Here is a 7,839-nt window from a genome sequence, read left to right as displayed (position 1 = left end):
GTCTAGTACAAAGCCAACCACAAAGCAGAACATCTAGCACTAACAAATGTTTGGATGACACACTTACGGCAGCTCCCACCAACACCAGATAGGCTTAGGGGATATTTCACTCTTTAGAATCTCCCCTACCGAAGCCTGCAAAAAATTTCTTTTTTTTTTTGAGACGGAGTTTCGCTCTCGTTACCCAGGCTGGAGTGCAATGGCGCGATCTCAGCTCATCGCAACCTCCGCCTCTTGGGTTCAGGCAATTCTCCTGCCTCAGCCTCCTGAGTAGCTGGGATTACGGGCACACGCCACCATGCCCAGCTAATTTTTTGTATTTTCAGTAGTGGCGGGGTTTCACCATGTTGACCAGGATGGTCTTGATCTGTTGACCTTGTGATCCACCCGCCTCGGCCTCCCAAAGTGCTGGGATTACAGGCTTGAGCCACCGCGGCCGGCAAAAAATTTCTAAGCTTATCTGGTGCTGGTGGGAGCTGAGTTCAACCCCACTAGACCACAGAGTCCCAGACTGTAGTCCCAGGTTCAACCTCTGGTTCATGTCAGACCTAGCAAGAGTTTGGGGCCACCTTAACTTTTCAACTTGCCAGGAATAGAAAGTGTTGATGGCCTTTCCCACTGTTTATTTATGTGGGTCAGGTCACTTAACCTGGGTAGGCTCCCATTTCCTCACATCCACAGGGGTGTGCAGTTTCTAGACCAGAGAACGTGTTTAAACTGCATGTCACCCTTGAAAAAAATGCTCTGAAAGTAAAGAAGATCCTCTTTTTGAAGAGGCAATCTCACACCAAAACAAAGCAATCCATAGAAGACTCTTTACTTTTGCCTCAGGAAGTTCTCTCTCTCTCTCTCTCTCTCTCTCTCTCTCTCTCTCTCGTCTCTATCTGAGACGGAGTCTTGCTCTGTCTCCCAGGCTAGAGTGCAGTGGAGTGATCTTGGCTCACTGCAACCTCCACCTCCCAGGTTCAAGCGATTCTCCTGCCTCAGCCTCCCAAGTAGCTGGAATTACAGGAACCACCATGCCCAGCTAATTTTTGTATTTTTTTTTTTGGAACAAGGTTTCGCCATGTTGCCCAGGCCAGTCTCCAACTCATGAGCTCAAGCAATCCACCCACCTCCCAAAGTTTTGGAATTACACTGTGAGCAGCCACCGCAGAAATTCTCTGAATGGAGAATTAGTGGTGGGAATGTTACCCCTGATAGCGCAGAGGTCTCCACATCCAAATTTGTCCAAGGTTTATTACTGGGATCCCTGGACATAATCCAAAGGGTTTACAGCCTAGTTGGATGGGGGAGGAATCACTATTTTGAGTAACCCCTCTCTGAAATTTAGCAAGTTTTATATTTTAAATATGGTAACATCGCTTCTTAGCCTTTTGGCTAAGATCAAGTGTAGCATCTGTTCTCATCAGTTTAAACATAGTAACAAACTACAGTAGGATTATTGGTACCTGTGGCTTAGTCACCAATAGAAATCAAGATAATTTCATATAACATTATAGTTACCCCAGATATCTCAAAATTTTTGCCCTGATCACTATTGCAAAATTATGGAAGTTACTTAACTTGTCATTAGATCTTTTTGTATAATGTTTAATAATAAGAACATATGAAAATCTGTCATAGATTAAAAAAAACAGTTTAATAACTGTATTAAGAACTACAGTGTGGCAGGTAGCTCTTGCTAGGTTCTCTTCACTGGGTTACCATTTGATGTTTCTGGCTTTGAGCTGTTTCACTCACCCCTGGTTGCAGGGACTGAGCACAAACAAGCTTCACTGTTAGAAAGAACAATGGTTGACTAAGCATGGAAAAGGTATACCCAGATGCGTTTTTAGCCCAGTGTATTTTCTTTTCATAACCCAATTTATTTTCTTTTACTGTTTTATCTAAAGGCAGTATTCTGAGCAGGATGCATAAACCTCACCAGTCCACCAAAGGAATCCATGTCCAATAAAGATTAAGAACCTCAGCTCTAAGTGAGGTTAGAATGGGGTTTGCAAATGTTGCTCAGGGTCTGTGTCAATGTCACTTTATTTAAACATTCCTGAGATTCAGCCTCCAGCTCATTGAGCTCCTCCTAACCAAATATGTGAAGGAAGAAGCTGCATCTGTATAAACATCATCCAGCTAAAGTGTCAGGTTTCCTGCTCTTCTTCACAGTTGTTTGAAGCCAACAGTTAAAGACATTAAAAGGATCAAATATCCTGTGTGGCTGGAAGAAGAGAAAAGAACTTTGGAATTACAAACCAAGCATTTTGGTTTAACTCTGCTACGCTGTGTTCTTTGTTTGAATTAAGTGCCACCAATAAGTGCTCAAAAAAGGAAAGAATAAGACATAAACCTGTAAGTTACTGGTTTAATTTTCTCAGGAGGGCGTTAGGGCATCACCTAATAGCTGCTTAACAGCTTGATAATGAAGAGTCATGGCTTCTGATCAGTGCCTAGACATGGCGTGACAAATGCATTTCACCGGGATCTGATCCAGTTACCACTGTGTTGGGAAGGGCTCTGAGGCCATCTCCAGGTCTAAGGAGGGGAAAGGTGCTGTGGTAGATCACTCATGTCTGCTATGGTAAAGGGATGGAGCTGTATGCACGCCCCCATAATTACCCTGAGTCCAGCCCTAACTGGTGCCAGTGGCCACCTTTACTTGAGACCCAGATAGAAATATATTCCTGAACGTTCCTTCCATATCACCACTCTGTGCTGAATAGAAAAGGGAACCTCAGTTCCTGTAACTATTTTGCCAACTTACTGCTTTATACTGATGAATAAGAAACATGAAACACAACATGACATTGTATAAAACTGTCTGGGATGCAAAAATATTGTAGCACAATTGATAAGAGAGAATTGACTTAAAACATTAATTAATAAATTGATCAAAGAAATGGGATTCCTGTGCTTCTTCCTATTTATTAGTATTACAAAGTTTGACCTCATGACTTCTGCTTGGAAACACTCTAACTCCCAAATTCAGTGCTTCCTGACTCACTTTCCCTGGCTTTGTTTCTTTTGTAGGCCTTCATTGGTGGGGAGCTGGGGGAGGAGGTGTTAATGCTACCTCGAAAATACAGAGGACTTTCTCAAACACTGTCTCCTATGATGCCTCCCAGCAGACAGGAGAGGCTCTATTGTAATCATTATTTCTATTTTGCAGATGAAGAGACTGGGGCTCCAGGAATTGACTTTCCCAGAATCCCATTGTCACTTCAGGGCTCTCAAGATGTTGCCTTCCAGAGTTCTGCTTGTATCAGGTTCTCCCAAAGAAAGGAAGTCATTAAACAAGAAAACAAACCAACATTCCACGATGGATTAAAAATATACTGTCATTCACCTATTAGCTCTTCTACGCTGGCCCGGATGGAGGTGACATTTCTGGTTTTCTTATCTTTCCTCTTGTTCTAGCAGAATTTAAGGAATCTGCTTAACCATTTTTACTTTGTTCTACTGCCAGTCCAAACAATTTTAATCAATGGATTCCTAAGCCAAGCTTCTAACTACAGCTCACCAGGCATCCTAGTTGGACTGATTTTGTTTTTGTTTTGAGAAATTATGAAATAGGCAAGTTGTCTTACATGTAAGTATTGACCATTTGAGAAGAGCTGCTATTTGCCTCCAGTTAAAATATGCAAGAAAAGGAGAGGGATGGGTTTGGGGGCTTGCCTTAAACTAAACTAATCAGGATGGCAATTCTTAAGTAATTCATGTTTCCTAGCGGTCTTGTTAAATCAGTGGGTGGGATTCCTGGCCTCAGATTTTGCCACAGCTACTAGTCCAATTCTCTGATCTCTGTTCATCCACACCACAGCCCTGGACTCTGGTCACAAGAGTAGAAACATTCTGTTGTTTCGTCTAATTTTGTACCTTCATTTGTGCATCAACTATGTGCCAGTCATCCTAAAGAAACTTACAGCCAAGTTAAAGACAGACAAGCTAAAGGGCAATTTTATTTTTAAAAAGAGAACTCTACAGAGTATATGTTTGTGAACCCTGGTCTTTGAGATTCAGGGGAAATTTTCTGGAGGAAGAGACATTTAAACTAAGGCCTTAAAGAAGAGTAGGAGAAAGCAAGGGGAAGGAGTGAAAGAAGGCAGTCAAGGTAGAAGAAGACTTGTGCAAAAGGCAAGTAAAAAGAGTGAGTTCGAGTCTAGAGCAGAGAATGTAAGGGATGGTATAGAGGTGGGGAGAAGTGGGAAGAATATGGCTGGGAAGGTAAGCAAGAGCCAAATCATAAACAACCTCACATGTGAACTAAGAATTTGGGACCACATCCTGACAGCAATAGGCAGTCACTTTATTATTTATTTGATCAAAATTGCATTGACTGCTCCATGGAGAATGGACTTTAGAGGAGCAATATTGCAAGGAGGGAGGCCCACTTCAATCCAGGGGAAGCTTTCTGGAAGCCTGAAATATGATGGGGAGAGTAGAGATGGAAAAGAAAAATAATTTCAGAATCACTAGGTCAGCACTCCAGTGCGACAGGTAGTTCTTGCTAGGTCCTCTTCACTGGGTTACCATTTGATGTTTCTGGCTTTGAGCTGTTTCACAAACTCCTGAGGGGGATAGTGATATGCAGGGACTGAGTATAAACAAGCTCCACTGTTAGAAAGAACAACAGTGGATTAAGCATGGAGAAGGGTTCGTTTTATGTCTCATGTCCAGTTAATAAGTTGCAAGGTTGTACATATGTTTCATTATAGACACCAATTCTGATGATCAAGTCTGAGACAGATGTTAGAAGTTTATTTTAGGATGCGCAGGGAAGTAAGGAAGCAGAGGGAGCCATCTTAACAGTGGTCAGACCAACCTTCATAGAGCACTAAAATGTCCCTTAAGACAGCACAGTAACTCCAGAGACTCTAGAGAAGTCTGGCAGCCAGCATTTCTCTGCCTCTGCTTTTGTGCCACTATCTCGACTACTACTCCCTGGACACCTCAGAGCTTCTACTGCCTCATGGTTTCTGTCACCACCATGTGTGTGTGCTGCTCAGTTTGCTGTAGGAGGGTTTCCCCATACCTTGACACCCTGAGCCCCAACCCAAAGACGTGAAATGAAATTATCTTCCCTGATAGCTCAAGGTAGAAAACTCCTTGGGAGGATCGTTATTGGTTTTGTTTGGGCTATTCACCTAGCCCTGCACTAATGGCTGCCTACGCATGTATCCTCAGGCCAAGAGGCTGAGGATACATGTGTAACCAGCGATTTGGGGATTCCAATTCAACCACATGTCATGAGGGAGAGTTCTCCAAGAAAGTGGTGATCCACTAGTAACTTCTGGCAACTTTTATGAGAAGAAAAAAAAAACGTCATTGGCAGGCACTTTGGGCTTCACGTAACGTTTTTCTAAACGTAAGTAACTACATTAACGACTTCGGGTTTCAACTTTTTCTGCTGGAAAATAAGTTTGCCAGGATGTTAGTTTTAAAATGAATCTTACATCTATGGAACATTCATAAGACTTTGTGCAGAAAGGGATAAAACAAAGACAAATTATTACACGCTGTCTTTTTCTCTATCAAGAGTCTTTTAGGGGAAAAAAACGATACCAGTTATGTTCCTTCGGTTGCAAGCAACAGAAATCAATGCTGGCAAATGTGAGCAAGGTAAAGTGTATTGGGAGAATATTGAAAGAGCCAGTCACTGGAACATCTGGGGTCTATGAAGCAGGACTCACAGAACTGACTGACTTTATAGCAGGAATAGTATGTCAAGCATACCTTTAGGAGGAAACAGCTCCAGATGCATACAGGTGGTCAAATTATAAAGAAGAGCAAGAAAATCATCCTCATAACAGTTATGATAATGGTCCCCTTAATAGTGAAGGCACAACTAGCTATATAATTTGTGGGTCTCAGAGCAAAATTAAAATGCAGGGCAACTTGTTCAAAAATCATAAAAAATTTCAAGAAGGCAACGGCAGACATTAAACCAAGCATGAGATCCTTCTGAGCATGGAGCCTTGTATGACTGTGCAGGTCCCAAACCGATGAAGCTGTCCCTTAGGGAAGAGGAGGGCTTCGACTGGTGAACAGCATGCAGAAGGCTTTGGCTGGTTAATAAACGGGACAATCGTGCTACATGGCCATTTGCTTTCAGTTCTTTGCAAATCTTTCGTGTAGCTTTTGCATGTTTCTTAATTGTGTTATACTTCACAATTAAAAAAAAACCAAACTATATCTTCTGTCCTTGTGTTAACCATACAACATTCAGTATTCCAAGGAATCTGAGTGGCAAGTATAGGTCAAGGACCCTTGTCCTGGCTGTGCAGAGGGTAATACTACTATGAATAGCAGCAAAAATGAGAAGGCAAACAATAACAGGATGAAGAATAAGAGGAAGAAGAAGAAAGGAGGAAGAGGAAGAAGAAGGAGGAGGAGGAGGGGGAGAGGAAGAAAAAGAGCTAATACTAGTAGTTGCCACATGTTTTAGGTGTTATTTCTAAATTAACTCATCAAATATACTCATAACAACCCTATGAAGCAGAAACTTTTCCCTTCAGCTTTCGAAATGGGAAATGGGTAGTGTGCTTGGACTTTCCGAGTACTAAGAGCTCATGCCGTGACAGGAGATAATACTCTAACAGGAAGCAGGGTTTACTCGGATATAGAATGTATTGTGAATAGCCATGAAGTAACAAATGTCTATTACACAGGTCAAATTTCTTAAAAAGATGGCTTTACTACAATCTAGTCCTTCTCTGTTTTCTTTTTTCTTTTTTTTGCTTTGTTGCCCCGGCTGGAGTGCAGTGGTACAATATTAACTCACTGCAACCTCTGCCTCCTGGGTTCAAATGATTCTCCTGCCTTAACCTCCTGAGTAGCTAGAACTACAGGCGTGCACCACCACACCCACCTAATTTCTGTATTTTTAAATAGAGACGGGGTTGGCCATGTTAGGCAGGCTGGTCTTGAACTCCTAACCTCAAGTGATCCACCTGCCTCAGCCTCCCAAAGTACTGGGATTATAGGTGTGAGCCGCCATGCCTGGCCTATTCTTCTTATATATAATAATCATTTGTTGATTTTCAAAGCTTAATGCCCCAAGCTAAGTAATATATAGGAGAGACAAAATTAAACAAGACAGTGACCTCCCAGATACTATGTCACTTAAGAGAAAAAGGGGAAAAGAGGGACTACACCCTCTAAGGAAAGTTTACCTACAAAGAAACAATATATGAAATACCTAGTAACTGAAGAAGGTGAGTCTAGGACATGTCCAGGGTCATCATGATCACAGCACACATCACATCCTCAAGGTAGCTTCATTCTCTGCAAAGTTGAACTCAGAAAACTAAATTCACAGTAAGTCTGCCCTCAGATTTAACCTGGCCACAGCCATCATCACTTATTTGCCAAACTAGAACAGCTGAGGAGCACGACTACACACAGACATTAGATTCACAGATATGCAAGCCTGCCAAATGGGGACTCATGAAGAGGGAGAAATCTGGAAATCCCATTAGCGACAGATGCAGTGCAGCATGTGTGTCTGGGGGGGCACTGGCCCAAGCCCTTGGGGAAAGGCAGATCCATCTTGGATCTTGACAGCCACTCCAAACCAATCTGAGGCCAGCGTGAGGGTGAGACGCGGCACAAAGAAGGGGTGGATAAAGCCAGGCAGTTAGCAGCCATCTACTTGGCCCGAAGTAGGGCAGAGACTCCTTGGTTTCCGAGAGAAACAAGTTCAAGTCCTTGGAGGGCCTCTAATTTGATTTTTGAATGAGAACCAGAGTGTGTGACTTTGAATCCTACCTCTATCACTCCACCTTGGGCAGATGACTTCACCTCACTTTTTCTTCTCTGCAAAATGAAAGTCACACATTCTAGGGT

General features: G+C 42.6%; 1 pseudogene; it reads left to right on the top strand.

The window, feature by feature from the left end:
* Positions 1-1,360: 1,360 nt before the first annotated feature.
* On the top strand, positions 1,361-1,562 carry LOC118149081 (U2 spliceosomal RNA; annotated as a pseudogene).
* Positions 1,563-7,839: the final 6,277 nt, after the last annotated feature.

This window comes from Callithrix jacchus, chromosome 17 (genome assembly GCF_049354715.1).
Source record: "Callithrix jacchus isolate 240 chromosome 17, calJac240_pri, whole genome shotgun sequence".
In the NCBI taxonomy this organism is placed as follows: Eukaryota; Metazoa; Chordata; class Mammalia; order Primates; family Cebidae; genus Callithrix; species Callithrix jacchus.
This window is presented reverse-complemented; position numbering and strand designations above follow the sequence as displayed.